This window comes from Mustela putorius, unplaced genomic scaffold (assembly GCF_011764305.1).
Source record: "Mustela putorius furo isolate JIRA1106 unplaced genomic scaffold, ASM1176430v1.1 tig00000450_pilon_pilon_pilon, whole genome shotgun sequence".
In the NCBI taxonomy this organism is placed as follows: domain Eukaryota; kingdom Metazoa; phylum Chordata; class Mammalia; order Carnivora; family Mustelidae; genus Mustela; species Mustela putorius.
This window is the reverse complement of record NW_025421385.1, coordinates 19,887,969-19,904,304: the sequence shown is the minus strand read 5'-3', so window position 1 is coordinate 19,904,304 and position 16,336 is coordinate 19,887,969. Positions and strand designations below refer to the sequence as shown.

General features: G+C 36.6%; 1 pseudogene; it reads right to left on the bottom strand.

Annotated features, from left to right (window-relative positions):
- Positions 1-2,126: 2,126 nt before the first annotated feature.
- LOC106003419 overlaps positions 2,127-16,336 on the bottom strand; it is a 53,791-nt pseudogene continuing 39,581 nt past the window's right edge.

Sequence of the window (16,336 nt, the reverse complement as noted above, 5' to 3'; positions counted from 1 at the left end):
CTAGTGCTTAGCAGAGGAGGTGGCTGGGGGATGGGTTAAATAGGTGATGGGGATTAAGAGCACACTTACCATGTTGAGCACTGAGTAATGAATAGAACTGCTGAATCACTATTGGTACACCTGAAACTAGTATAACACTGTATGTTAATATACTGGAATTAAAATTCAAAAATAAGTTTAACTACAGTGGAAAAAAACAAGCAAAATTAGTAATGATGAAGTTGTTTGTCAATAGCTACAGCAAGGATAATCCAATAATTCAACCACAGGGCATGGTACTTTTTTTTTCCCAATCTTTTTTTCTGATAAAAAGGAAAATATAAATTAGCTGAAATTAAATCCTCCACGTCAAAAATTTCATATTTCATATTTCTCTAATTTTCAGCAGTACAGTTATCTTGTATAGAGAATTGTTATTTAAAATAATAGCGAAGGGGCACCTGGGTGGCTCAGTGGGTTAAAGCCTCTGCCTTCAGCTCGGGTCATGATCCTAGAGTCCTGGGATCGAGCCCCGCATTGGGCTTTCTGCTCTGTGGGTAGCCTGCTTCCCCCTCTCTCTCTGCCTGCCTCTCTGCAAACTTGTGATCTCTGTCTGTCAAATAAATAAATAAAATCTTTAAAAAAAAATAAAATAATAGTGAACTCAGTTCTGTTCTTTATGATAATTTTCACATTTCTTATTATTTTTCTAGAAATCAATCATGATAAAGTTGTTTTTGTGATTTATGTGAGGAAGTACTATCCCAGATTCTTCTCAATTGAAATGTAATGGTGAGGTTTTCCCCTCCATCTCAGTAAGAAAAATCTTTAGGGAACCACCATATAGTTTGACAATTTAATTTGATTTTCTACCATATATGCCTTTCCTAGCAGTGAATGAATGGCATGCTATTCTCCTTCCTCTGCTGTTTGTTTAACAACACAGGAAGAGACATGACAGTAAGATAGGAGCCAAGGCAATTGCTGCAGTCTATCCAACTTATGGGTCTTGTTTCTCTCCTCCTCCAACACTGCTCACGATTCATATATTCCAACATGTAAGTGTGCATCATATACATGGCATGGCACTTGTTTTTCAGGCCTCTGTGTGTGTGTGTTTCTGTCTGTGTATGAAATACTTTTAGTACATGAGTGTGTATCTAGATCAGTATAGAAAAACTCAGGAGAATTTTTACAACTTGAATTTGTATATCATTTTAGTTTGCAAAGTATATTTACATCAGTCATCTCATTTTACATTTTCCTACCTCACATGTGTTTGAGGGTGAAAAGCAGGAAGTCGTTGTCTCTTTCTATGGAGAAATGACTGCAAAGAAAGGAGGCTAAGTAACATGTCCAAGGTTACAGAGTAAAGGAGAAGCATAGTTGGGACACCTGAATCCTTGACAAATGCCCTTTACCCAATATCATGCTGCCCTAATGTATTTTCTTGATGCTGAATGGATGCTTCTCTCTTTATTTTTTTCTTCTTTTTTTTGAGATGTATTTCTCTAAGAAATGGCTAGCATTATAAAGGAATATATAAGGATTAGATTTGATTAATATATACATATATGCTGATATATATTATTATTTTGAGTACTGATAAAAATAAGGTTCTAAAATGTCATTGGCTTATGCAGTTTTGAGAAAGAGTTTTGTAGTAGCGTGTTGTACCTTTCCCTACAACACACACACACACACACACACACACACATACACACACACTAAATAGTGCATTAGTAATAAATAATAAATAATAAATAAATAAATAATCAACGAACCAAGTACTTATCTAATTAGGTATTATTTTTTTGCTTTAGGTTAAAGCAAAAAAAAAACAGAATTTCTGTTGACCCTACCCATGATTCATTTATTTTTTTTTCATGGAAAAACACTTGTATTTTATTTGATAATTTAAATGCTTTTTTGAAAATGTAGGTAAACACAATCTGTACTTGGAGCTGGATGACAGACAGGCTTTTAACATAAGATGTTCATCCTAGAAGGTGATTTTTTCCAGAAAACATTTCAATATTGGGTCTCTTTGCTGCAGGTGTTTCCACAGGAGTCCCTGAGAGACTAATTTCTTTATGAACAGGTTGCTACTACTTCTTGTGAAGTTCACAAATCACCTTTCTCTTTGCTCAGTCATCAAGAATGAAGTCAAAGAGCTCAAAGTTTCTCCAGAAGCTGTGAGCCAGGGTTGCCTCTTCCTTGCTCATGTGGCACTGCCACCAGTCAGACAGTCGGGAATATTAAGAATGGCTTCACTGGCCAGTACCCCCTTTTTTTAACTGCAAGGGAATTTTTTTTTTTTTTAATTTTGTGGGAAAGTTTCTTTCCTCTGTCAATTTCAACATAAAAATACATTGCTCCTGGCTGTGCAATAGGCTTGATGCCAGAGTGCTCTGGATTTCCAATAGCTAGCTCTATCTGTTGTTCCTGTGCCTGGATAACAAAGACTTCTTTAATGTCATCAACAGAGCAATGGCTGGGTGGCACAAAGATGACCTGTAGCTGGAGGTGACAGATCTTACAATATCTCTAAAATAGAACATTCCATTTCCCTTGACTTTTGCAAAACTGTCTTAGTGGAGTCTTATAATTCTTCATCTCTTCTACATCTTGCTGAAAGCTCCATCATTGACTGGTAGTGTCCAATGTGCAGGATGTGGCCATGGTCAGATAAGCCTCCTTTTACCAGGGAAAGGTAGCAATGTGTATAAATACTGACCACCAAATGCTTTTCCATTTCTGGACTGGCAAGGCAAACCCAGCAAGGTTCTGGAGGCTGAGGAAGTTGGGAGGCTGCTTTGGATGAAGAGATGCCTCTGCCTGTAGATGAATGCTTTCCTTTTCTGTTTCAATCTACCTACCCCCTTAGCCATCTTCTAGAATAACAGAGTATTTACAGATGATTAAGGAGATAAAAATGTACATATAGCCTTTAGAAGATCATTGGTCGCGTAAGCAGGAATGATTTCATCTTTTGTGTGTGGGTTGGTTATAAAGCATCTATTTAATTTTAACCATCCTTATTGTGAGCCAGCTTTGTGAAGTGGGAGAGAGCCATCTGCTCAGAAAGGTGATTATGAATAACACATAATGAAGCCTCATCAGACCGCCACTGACTGGGACAGAATTACATGGTGATCTGGACAGAGCTTAGAGATCAGGAAACAAGGCTTTGAATAGGTCTTCTCCCACTTACTACCACTGTGACTTCACAGAATTAGTCCTCCCTTCATCTGCAAAATGGCAATTGTATCTACTTCCTAGAGTTTTTGTGAGGATTAAATGAAAAAGAGCATGGATAGCCCTGTGAATGGCCCATCATCTACATTCAATAAGTGTTAGAAGGTATTTGTCAAGAACTTTATGAAGTAAGATTTTCTACTGATTCAAGCACTCATGGATATTTTTAAAAAACGTATCTGAGACTTTTGTTCTTTGCCATAAAACTTAATATAAACACTAATCATAAAAATATTTCCATCTGTTATAATATTACTGATAGTCATTATAGAATTTTCCAACCCTATATTTATTTTTTTCCTAGTCCTTATTTCTAGATTTTCTGCCAAATTTCCCCAAATCATGACTACTTCACTCTGAGAAAAGATTAATTTTTTTACTCTTCTGTTCAGTCTCAGGGTCCTGATTCTCACAAACTTGATTTTCCACACCCTCCTTTGCCAATTGTTTTCTGGATAGATACAGCTAAAGGGAGACAAAGTAAAATAAAACAATAAAAAAAAAATGGAGGACAATGGGAGAGAAACCAGGTTCCTTTGTTGCCTTCTTTCTTGGCTTTGGGATACATTTTTTGTAGAGACAGAGTCCCCATAATTCCTTCTCTTTCTAGCAGACCTTCTCTCTGTGGCCATAATTTTTATTGAGCCAAACCTTGCCATGATCCCAGTTCCCAACTGGGCCTTGCTTCCACAAGTGGCTGTTCATCTACGATTCCAGCTCCTGTCCGTATGTTCTGTATGCTCAAGCTTTTGCAGCATCATTGCCTCCTTTGTCTCCCCAACTCTAGAATAACTTTTGACTGACACTAATTTCTGGGTATTGATTGAAACCCTGGGTGTCCTCACCATTCTCTGATTGTCTTTGTACGTCTTCCTCTTCCATTGTAACTAGTGATCAGTACTATTAAACTACTTGGTCTGGGTTCTCCTCCTTTTAGACAGGACAGGTTCAATTATGGTAATACTACAACTGTTTTCTAAGCAACTGACCTACTGTAGACATCTGATTTTTAGAATTTTTTTGTTTATAGAATTTTCTTGAATTCCAGAGGACATTTTAAAAAAGTAAATATAGGATTATGAGGTTTTTTTTTTTTTTTTTTTTTTTTGAGAAAGTTAAAAAAATGCCTGCTCCAGACTTTGACAATGAATTTTATTAGCAAATATCTAAATAGTAGATATTTTGTGCCCAAAATCCGTAAGTGAAAAAAGTACAATGAATTCCAAAACAGGGGCACATTCCCAAGAAAAGAAGAAAAGACTATTTTCATCATTTCTTCCTGTTAGTATTATAGCTCTTGATATTTTGGAATTTGAAGTAGAAATAATTTAATTAGTTTAAAGTTTATCCTAAATAAAAGAGTGTGCAATTCTAAACTAAACCTCAAAATTTATGCAGTAAGAGTTTTTTTCTCTATGCTTTTCATGCCTATAGTTCCCACAAATTGAATAAGCAAAAGAAGAAAATACTAATCAAATACTAGGGAAAAAATAACTAATATCAGAAAACAAATTCTCTGCTTAATTACAGAGAATATGATAAAGTCAGCCTGATATTTCCAACTTTTTGCTTAAGTCAATGCAAAAGAATTGACCTAGATCATTTGTAATTCAAGGGAAAAATTTCTGCTCCAAATAAAAAAGGTGGATTGAGTTATGAAGTTTAAGAAAATCATATTAACCTAACATCTCAAGTAAAACACAACCAGATTCTCTTGGGCAACCACAAGGCTATATAAATAAGCTTTCCTCTTTGCGCAGGTGAGTTGCTTTCAAAAGGAAAGAGAACATAGGACAGTCAGAGCGTCCTGAGATATATACTTTTTTAAAATTGTCTAAGTTGGTTCTTTTCTGTTTTCCATGATCAAGGGGAAAATACCAATAAGTCAGGGTTATGGAACTTGTCTAAAGTTGTAGAATATCTACTCTGTTGGATTTATGTGACCATAGTGTTAATATAAATAAATAAATTTATTAAATTGACCATTTTAGGTAAGTGTACATTGAGGTAAGGTAAGAATTACCTGAGTTGATGCAGCTGGTGTGGAGCAAATCTTATTGATCTTGAAAAAAATCACAATTTGCCAACAATAATAAAGCTCTAATTAAAAAAAAAAGGCTATTCAGAAAGGAAACCAACATTAATAAGAGCATTCCTTAAAACTGTTTCTCAAAGTAATAACCTGTAAAATAAGTCAATTAGGAAAAATGTAGTGTTTTAATGGTACATAAAGAGTTTGTAAAAGAAGAAACTAGGTCCAGGATTTAGACAGCTGTGGATTCCATCATTATAAAAATGTAATACAGTAATGGAAAAATATGGTTAAATGTTGATGCAATTATAAAAGAAACTAGGAAACATGGTTGTCATATGACAAGTAAGTTAATACAACACTTATTTATTAATTTTTTAATTTAATAGACTATTTTTTTAGCAGTTTCAGTTTATAGAAAATATGGAGAATTCCCATATACTCATTCTCTCCTCTGAGTGTAGTTTTCCTTACTATTAATCTTACATTAGTGTGAACATTTGTTACAATTGATGAGCCCATATTGATACATTATTATTAACTGAAATTCATAATTTATATTAGAGTTCACTCTTTGTGCTGTGTATTCTATGAGGTTTGACAAATGTATAAATGTATTATATGTACACATTACAGTATCATACAGAATAATTTAACTGCTCCAAAAATTCCCTGTGCTCTGTCTATTCATCCCTCCCTCCACCTCTCCCAACTTCTGGCAACCACTGATTTTTTTTTATAACCTTCATAGTTTCGTCTGTTCCAGAATGTCCTATAGTGGGAATTACATGGTATGTAGCCTTCTCAGATTGAATCCTTTCACTTACCAATATGCATTTAAGTTTTCTCAATGTCTTCTCATGGCTTGATTGCTCCTTTATTTTTATTGGTGGGAAATATTCCACTGTATGGATATGCCACAGTTTCCTTATCCATTCCCCTATCGACGGACATCTTACTTGCTTCCAGGTTTTAGCAATTATGAATAAAACTGTTATAAACAGTCAGGTGTAGGTTTTTGAGTGGACATAAGTTACAATTCATTTGGGTATTTCTGGGATTTTTAATATTTATGAAAGTTTTATGAAAACCTCATGCTATAAATTCAAATGTTTCTACTACATTGACAAATTTCAAGAAAAAAAATATATATACAAATTTACCCAAAAAAGAATTGGAAGGTCTGAGTGGTCCTTTACTTACTAGAAGAGTGAATCAGTAGTCAAAAATCTTTCCACTAAGAAAATTCCAAGCACAGAGTCTCTATCAACAAGTTTAAACCAGTGTTCAAGTAAATTTTTGCAAACGTCCTCATACTTTTTTAGGGCACTAAAAGCTTATTTATGAGGCTAGTGTAATTTTAGTGCCAAATGCAACAAAGATAGTAAAGAAAGAAAAACGAGCAAAATTTATTTAAGAAACATGATGCAAAAATCATAAGTAATTTGCTAGCAAGAAGAATTTAGAACATACAAAAAGTATAAATGGTATAATCCATGTGACAAAGTTGCTTTTACTTCTGGAAGATAAAGTATTAATATGGAAACGTTAATATAATTTGTCATATTGTAAAATTAAAGATCATAAAATACCTCAACAATTGCCCACACAGCACTTATTAAAATACAATGTGCATTGATGTTGATGTTCTTGACAAATTAGAAACAGAAGGGAATTTCCTTAATGTGACTGAAAATCAACAGTGAACTTTATACACAGTGAGAACAAAATATCGAGAAGCTTTGTTTCTGAATTCAGGAAGAAGACTTAGATTCCAAGCAATACCTCTATTATTTAATTTTTTACCAGTTTTTCTAACTAGTGCAGTATGACAAGAAAAAGAAGTAAGTGTGTAATGATTGGAAAGAATAAAAAAATAAAAATTAATTTTCAAATCATATAGCTATGCATAAGAAATAACAAAAACACTTGCAAATAATCATTCAAATTAGTAGAAGAGTAAGAAAAAGTTGCTAAATAAAAATCTGCATAGTAAAATAGTGTTCTCAAATAACAGTAATAAATGGTAAAAATACAAACAAAAAGGTTTGAATATTTATAACACCAAACATAAAAGTTACATAAAAACATATCTGACAGAATATGCTCAAGAACTCTGAGAGATATTTTAAAATTTATTGAAAGATATTAAACAATACCTAAATGAATTAAAAAATAAATTATATTAATTGATTTTACCTCTAAAAAAGTCTAGTCAAATTTATAGCATTTTCTTTCCATAGAAATTAATAAGCTGTTTCTAAAATTTATATGTAAATTCAAGAGGGTACATAAATCAAGACAGTCTTGAAATAGAAAAATCAGAGCTAAGGCTTGCTTTATTAGATATTAAGATTTATTACGGATCTATAATAATTAAGGTAATGTGGTATGGGTGCAGAAATAGACTAATGAAATAAAATGGACAGCCTAAAAGCAGATATAGATATACAGGCATATATGTGACCAAGATGGCATGGAAGATTAGTGGAGGATGAACAATGTCTTCCATAAATACTGTTCAGATCAAATGTATCCATATGAACAACAAATCAAAATGCTACTTTATGCACACATAAAATCAAGTCTGGGTGGATTAAAGACCTAAATGCGAAAGACAAAATTATCAACACAGGAAAATATCTTCATGATGTCAGGTAGCAAATGATCTATATCCATTGACTGCAGTTGGAGTATAAAATATGAAAACACATAATAGTAGACCACTAATAATATTCATAGAACTGAATATGTCATTCTTTGATATTTTAATATGTAAATATTATGCTAAATACTTAAGCATTCTTTTATTAAGAAAATATAAACACTTCAAGTGTAAAACGACATAGCAGCAAGCAACAATATTTGCTCAGCATTGCACAATAAGAAATAGAAAATTTGCATAAAGGCCTTTTTATATGCATTATAGTAAACTTTTAGTATAGGAATACCTAATAGATTTTAAACATTCTTTGCCATTTACTTAATGTAACTGTTTCTATTTTGTTATTCAAATAATATTACAAGTTGACCATTTATTTCTAAATATAAAAATAAAAATGTGCGAGAAGAACGGGAGATAATTAAACTGCCAGAATGTGTATGTGCGCCTTTGAGAATTATTTTTCTATTTTGCTTCATCAAATGCGATTTGTTTTAAAGGCTACCTTGATTTCCAAAAAGCTGCTAAAGCGCAAGTTATTTCTTCCAATGTAATCCTTTCATTTCATAAAATGCCAGATTGTATAGCAAAAATTTTAGAAAGACTTATTTGTATAATCTGTTCAGTGTAATAATGTAAAAGTTGCATTCCTAAGTTAATGTGTGTTATGGAAAATCATTTAGTGGGGAAGAGGGGGGAAGGACTACTGACGTTCAATCCTATAATAACGAAGTGGTGGTTTTTTACTCTAGGAATGTCAACAATGATAGTGTTTTTCGAGCTATTATGGACTGAAAGTTTCTGTTCCCCTCAAATTCACACACTGAAGCCATATCCCCCAATGTGACTCTATCTGGAGACACAGCCCATGAAGAGGTGATAAAAGTTAAATTAGGTCATGAGGCTGAGACACTCATCCTATAGAGCTTATGCCCTTCTAGGAAGGGGAGACACTGTCATGTGAGGACACAAAGAAAAGGCAATCTTCTGCAAGCTAGGAAAAGTTCTCACCAGAAACCAATCAGCTAGCACCTTGACTTTGGACTTCCCAGCCTTCAGAACTGTGAGAAAATAAAATTCTGTTGAAGCCACCCAGTCTATGGAATTTTGTTAAGACAGCACAAATTACTAATACAAGACCTAAAAATGAGTAGCTATAAAATCTAACCCTCTCTCCCTAAATGTAGCATTTATGACACTTAGCCTTTCCTTTCTGCTGCCATTCGTAAACAATTAGCAGAGTTTCTTACGAACAGTATTTATCTCATCCTTGTTTTTTCAACCAGCTTTTGTCATTTAAAGAATCATCCAAAAGTTAATGAATTAAAACATCCGTTAATTTTGTTCGCAATCTTACGGGTCAGCGTGGAGATCACAGCTGGGAGTTTCTATTCTTCTAGTTCTTCCAGTCTAAGCTGGGATCCCCATGTGTTGGCAGCCACCCGAATGTCTGCTGGGCAGATCTCTCTCAGGAGGATGGCTAGTCATCAGCTGGGACAACAAAAGTGACTGGGCTGCCTATCTCTCACCCTCTGTCACGCTAGCCTGGACTGACTGACTGATGACAACTCCAGGGTTGCAAGAAGCCAGATCAGTCCCAAGCTCAGAACTTGAACTGTGCTCCTTCCTTCAACTCAGTCTGTTGGTTAAATCAAGGCAAAAGACTAGACCTGAGTCTTGGCAGCACAGAGAAAAAAAAGCAGAGCAATGTGGCTGTTTTTGCAATCTACACTAGTCAAACAATGCCTATGGATATCTAAACAGCATAGCTGTATTTCTGAAGCAATGATGGCTCTCCATCCCCGCTGCTGTGGCAGAGATAACCAACAGTAATCTAAGACAACGAAGCCTGTCTTTTCAAGTAGTTGATGGTGTGACAGTCTATTCAAGTTATAAAAATCTTCCAGAAACATAAAATTGTTAACTCCTGGGGGATGGCATTCCTTTTCAATCCTTTGCGACTTAACGCTATCTATACCTACACTCAGAACCCAAACTTCCAAGAGGAAGTTTTTAAAAATCTATATACTATTATTTTCCTTGTTACATGAAGTAATCTTTTAAATAGTTTGACCCAGGTTAGTGAGAATTTCCAGAAACCTTCCATAATCAGCACAATAGAAGTATAAGTTTTGAGGCTGAAACAATAAAGCAATGTAATTTTTCCTCCCCAAAACCTTGCAAATGTCCATGTGGCTCTTTTTCTCCCTGCCCTTGGCTGAAATCTCAAAGAAGCTATTAGATAATAAAAGCCTTATAGGCTCTTTGACCCTGGAAATGGTTTTTAGATCAATAATTAGTATGTTCAGTCTCAAGTAGTAATACAGACTCCAAATTTTGTTCTAGGTTAAATCTTCTATCCTTGTATTAATTAGGACAGATCAAGTTGTGCTGTGGTAACAGACAGACCCAACACAAGTTCTGGATTTTTGTTTGTTTTTTCTTTGTTTATCCTAAGTCCTTTAGTACCAAAGCAGTAACTCCTCTGTAATAGCTCAGTAATCAAAGCGGTCTCTCTGGGGATGGTGCCATGTTGAGTGGGGACCTCCTTGCTGCTGGGAAAGAGGGAATAACAGAGTCACACAGAGGGTTCTTATTGTTGCAGTCTGAAAGTGACACATGGCATTTTCAGTCCAGTTTCAGTTATTTATAGTCCCAGGCCCCATGTAATTGAAAGGGGCTGGAAAATGTGTCTTCATTTTCCTGAAAAAGGGAATAGAGGGATGTTGGTGAGCTCTGGTGCTGGGTGCCCTACCTCTCTCTCAGCTCACACCTGCTGGGAAGAGGAAATGTAGAATTCTTTTCTTTTTTATTGCCTCGTATTTCTGTCCCTGCTTCTCTACCCCACACATCAAAGCAAAGATGACATTGTTCCCCCCAAATGGAAGGGAGAAGAGAAGGGAAAGTAAGGGACAGTAAAGGTGTTTCTTCTGGTACTGCTGGGAGCTGGTGCAATACTTTCTGGCTTGGTTAGTGTTTTACAATGGATTCTTCTACTGTGGGCTGCATGGGTTCTTTGGAAGTTCTCCCGTTACTGCAGATTGCTTATTGGTAGTTCTTTGACATTTTCTCACTGACTATTTAAAACTCCTTGTTATCCACCTATGCCTGGGTCTCTACCACACTTCCTGGACAAAGTCACTTTTAGACACAAGGTCACGTCTTCCCAGTTCAAAGGGAAAACACACACATCGAACTTGTCAATAGAAAAGGTTCCCTCAATGAAGCCATCTTCCTAGTTACCACTGTCCGCCTTACCCACTTCTAGGCTTTTAAATTCCTCAGGGCTGGTGCAGACACCAGTCTTGTATCACCCAGCCTTCAAGAAATATAAATCAAGTCTTGGGCACCTGGGTGGCTCAGTGGGTTAAGCCTCTGCCTTCAGCTCAGATCATGACCTTAGGGTCCTGGGATCAAGCCCCACATCGGGCTCTCTGCTCAGCAGGGAGCCTGTATCCCCCTCCCTCTCTCTGCCTGCCCCTCTGCCTACTTGTGATCTTTCTCTGTCAAATAAACAAATAAAATCTTAAAAAAAAAAAAAGAAATATAAATCAAGTTTTCTGATTTGTCCTCATAGAGTTACTGGGTGAATGGGGTGACCCCAGGTCCTGGGACCTTGACCCAGCCTAACCCAAAAGAATTGCTGAACATTCTTGGTTGTCTTAAGAAAGAATTCAGGACAGATGCACAGCACAGTGGAAGAGTAACACAAGTGGGAAAGTTTATTAAAGCAAAAAGTACACTCAAGATATGATGGAGGCTAGCAAAAGAAAGAAAAAGAGACAGAGAGAGGGAGAGAGAGAGAGGGAGGTGTATCTCTGAGGTTTGGGTTACTATCTTTTATCTGCAGTTCTTAACTAGCAGGGGGAATATTCACTACTTGGAGCAATAAGCAGAGGTTTTCCCTTTTTCTTCCTAATTCAGTCAGCAGTTTCCTGTCATGGCACTTGAGATCTTGGGCCTTTCTGGTTTGATTGGGCTTCTTGTGGAGTGCTGCTGGGACAGACCTTGGACCTTGCCTAGCTGACCATGACTTCCTTCTTCCTGACCTCCAGGTATCTTGTTAGAACCTAACTGCCTACACTAGCATTAGAATCTGATTCTAATTGGTCTTCATTCTTCCATACTTCTATTTCACTATACTTCATGGTGTATCATATAGCTATTATAAAAATAGCTTTATTACTCCCTTCTTAAGACTTTGGTTTACATGATTGAGATTATCTCTGAAATGAAAGAACGCACATACACAAAATTCTTTCAGCAGCTTCCCATTAGACTTAGAAGAAAATTTAAAGTACTTACCTGCCCTTAAGGGTTTTGTCTGATTAATTTCTTGTCTTTCAACCTTAATTAATATCAGTGGTTTCCAAATATTTTGTACGTTAGATTTACATGGTGTGCTTTAAGAAATTCTGATGCCCTCTTTTGTTTTTGGGGTTTTTTTTTTTTTTTTTTTTTTTTTTTTTTGCATTTTTCCATTTACATTAGACTGTCTGAGGGTAGCAGACAGACATTATTTTTTAAAGATACCCACATTATTCTAGCATGCAGCAAAGCTTGGCCCTACCATTTTGCACCATTCTCCCTTGCTTACTATGCTCTTTTCCCACTGGCGTTCTTTACATTTCTTGCAAGTTTTGTGGTATAATAAACAATGTGTATGGTCTTTGTTCTCAGTTCTTGGCAGGGAGCTTCAAAGACCCTTGGAGTTTCCTAAGTGACAGTAGTGTCTTCGTAGTGCTACTGAGATGAGTCAAGGTGGGGTCCTAGATAGCTTTAGAAACACACTGTTTACTGGAAAGAACAACCACCTAATTAGAAGGTTATAACTTTGATCCAGCCCAACAGCAGTGGGGAAAGGGAGGTTAGAAATTGAGTTCAATCATGTGGCCAATGATTAATCAACCATGTCTATGTAATGAAACCCTCTTTGTTTTTTTATTACTTTGATGATGATGACGATTGACAGTAAACTTACTTTTAACTACGAATCAACTGTTTTGTTGGGAAAATCAATATTAACATATATTCTCCTAAATGATGTCAAAACAACAACCACAAAAAATACTGGTAAGCAGAAAAGCCCCTTTCATTGCATTTATATATTTTCTGATGGTGAATTATTGAAAGTTGCCATGTATAGTGATATCTTCACAAGGCAATATGAATATGGAGCTGCTCTCCCAGAGCACAGAAGCGTTTTAGTTTGGCATGTCTACAAGGCTGTGTTCCATGCAATGAACTCCCTATGCCATTGAGATAGGAAGCCTTTCTCTTTTTTGAAAAATATTTTTAAAATTGCATTTATTTAAAAAAAAGGTTGGTTTTTTTTTTTTTTAAGTTTTTATTTATTTATTCGAGAGAGAGAGGGAGAGAGAGAGAGCAGGAGAAGGGGGAGGGTCAGAGGAAGAAGCAGACTCCCTGTTGAGCAGGGAGCCTGATGTGGGATTCCATCCTGGGACTCCAGGATCATGACCTGAGCCAAAGGCAGTTGCTTAACCAACTGAGCCACCCAGGTGCCCTAAAAATAAGTTTCTTAAAAATATTTATTTATTTATAGACAGCTAGAGAGAGAAAGAGAGAGAGAGAGAGAGGGTGAACGAGTGGGGTGAGGGGTAGAGGGAGAGGGTGCAGCAGTCCCCACTGAGCAGGGAGCCTGATGCAGGGCTCCATCCTGGGACTGTAGGATCATGACCTGGGCGACACTTTACCAACTGAGCTACTCAGGTGCCCCCTGTCCCCCCCCCCCTTTTTTTTAAGAGAGAGAGAATGAGAGAGAAGAGAAAGAGAGAATAGCTGGGAGGGGCAGAGGGAGAGAGAGAATCAAGTAGAAATGAAGAGTCAGAGCTTAACTGACTGAGCCACTCAGGTACCCCATTATTCTTTTCAGAGAGAGAGAGAAAGAGTGCACTCTCTCTGAATGACTTACAAAAAGTTTATATTTATATATTGTATCTTGATGCTTTTTGGCTCTAACCCTTTCCTAAACACACTCTAAACACCAATGAAATCACATAGTAAGTAGTATTATGTTATAAAATGTTGACTTAAATCAGAGATCATCAAACTCTGGCCTGCTGGCCTAATCTGCAAGCCCCCACACCTATTTTTTAAATAAAGTTTTATTGTAACTTAGTCATGCCTAAATTTTTTTTTTTGTTATTGCCCACAGTTGCTTTCTTGCTATAATGGTGGAGTCAAGCAGCTGTGATAGAGATTGTGTGGTCCACAAAGCCTGAAATATTTACCATCTTGTCTTTTACAAAAAAAGTTGTCTGACTTTGGTTTACGTAATTGAGATTATCTCTGAAATGAAAGAATGCACATACACAAAATTCTCTTAGAATGCTCTTGATACCAGAGACTCTGTCTGTGGATCCCAGGCTTAGAAGTCTTCATCTATTTCTTTGAAAGAACTGAGCATGGAATGCTCAGAGTGGACCAAGGTCTGAATCAACCAATAGTTTAGTGCTGCAGGAATCTGTCTTCTGATGCTCCCCGACTGCTGGTTGGACCACTGCAGAACATTTAACCACATTCTTCCATTTATGGGCCTGGGGCTATTAGTAGCTTATAAATGTCTCAAGGGCAGCCATATTATGTTTCCCTGTTTATCCCTAACATCAAATACAGTATTGGGCAAATTGCAGGAGTTTGATAAGCATTTGTTGAACAGATTGTACAAGATAGCGACACCGAGCTAAGACTTGCCAAGACATAGGAAGCTGCTTTGGAGAGCTGACCAGAGTCACCTGTCAGGGCAGGGCAGGCATTGACACCTCTGAGACCAAACTCCGGTAGTTAGCAGGTCTGTGCTAAGAGTTGATCTTGCAAAAGCAGCCAGCCCAGAGCTACTGCCAGTAGAGCTGGATCTGCTCTGATGGAAGATTTTGTTGGTGGGAATTGCTTTAATAAAGCCAGGAGTGTGCTGTTGAACGTCTCCAGCTCATTCTTTGTTGTGGAACAGTGACTGGACTCCTCACTAGGAAGAGAGAGTCATGTGCCCCTTAGCACTACATACATGAATTGCTCACACAATGGCATCCTTGTTATTAGATGTAGTTATCCTTCAGTTAGAACAAAGGAAATGAGAACACTGCAAGGGGTAGCATTCGTTACGTAACACTATCAGGACAGCATTTGGGTGATATGTGAACTATCCCAACGATCAAAACCAAAGTTTGCCAATTGTTATCTTACATAGTACAGTGGATGCTTCAAAGTTCCTCTGTGAGGTGGATAGATCAAGTGGCACTGTACAGTGCTACAGGTATATAAGCAGGCTCAGAGACTCGTAGGACCTGCTTTATCTCAAGCATATTAGTGAAGCTAAGATTCAGAAAAAGAAAATCTTAGGATCCCAAATCCACATGACTTTCCTCTAGTCAATGTTGCATCTCTAAAAGCAAAACTACCGTTTGAGAAATGAAAGATGCTTTTCCTTAAATTTTGTCCCCAAGTCTGAGAGGTGTGGTTCATAGGCTGGCAGGGAGAAAACACTGGCTGGTGTGAAGATCCTTGAGAAATGCAATGAGCTTATTTAATATCACCTCTTGCAGGAGACTTTCAGGGCAGATACTTGAGACATGCGTCCAGAAAAATCCTTCAGAATTTCCCTTCTACATTTAGCTCCACACGAATTTATAATGGGCTTTGTGCTGAATGCATAGTAGTAATAGGTGAGATTCTGGCTTCTATTTTTCAAAAATTTTGAACTGAAAAATATACTGATTTGAGAATCTTGCTTTATACCTGCATTTTTTTTTAAGATCAAAGGAAAATTGACATTATTTGTCAGCAAAAGGTGAAGTGACTTTCCAGACATCAAAGCTGTTTAAAGTGTTTTGAAAATACAATTATGCTATTCATTTGTTTTCCCTTTAGAATCAGCGTATCATGCATGCCAGCTAGGGCACTTTGCCTTGGATGGAATGCTAAAGAGTCCTCTCAATTGAAATAGGTTGAAATCCCTCATTAGACACTAAACAGCAGCATGAGGAAAATTGGTTTCTTTTAATCTTCCACATAAGGAGGCTATCTCTTTATATGCAAATACAGAATTTTGCATATTGATTGTATTTTTTGATGATTGAACGTACACATTTATAGGCTAAATGCCATTCTTTAAAAAGAGGGTGCATAGTAAATATCAATTTCCATAATTTCCCCTAACAAGTTCCTACTCCATCCTGCCAAACACTCTTAAGAGTTCAATTCATGTCTTCTTTCTCATCCTAATAGCTCTGTTTTCTTACCCTAATTTTATACTTCTGTAAATGCATAAATAATTCTTAGCATTCAAACCAGACAGCAAGAAAAAATGCTTTCTTTCAGGTCCACGGTAAATTCTCACCCTGTACTTGGGGAGCTGGGTAACCCAATCGCCCGCTTAACCCGGGGAA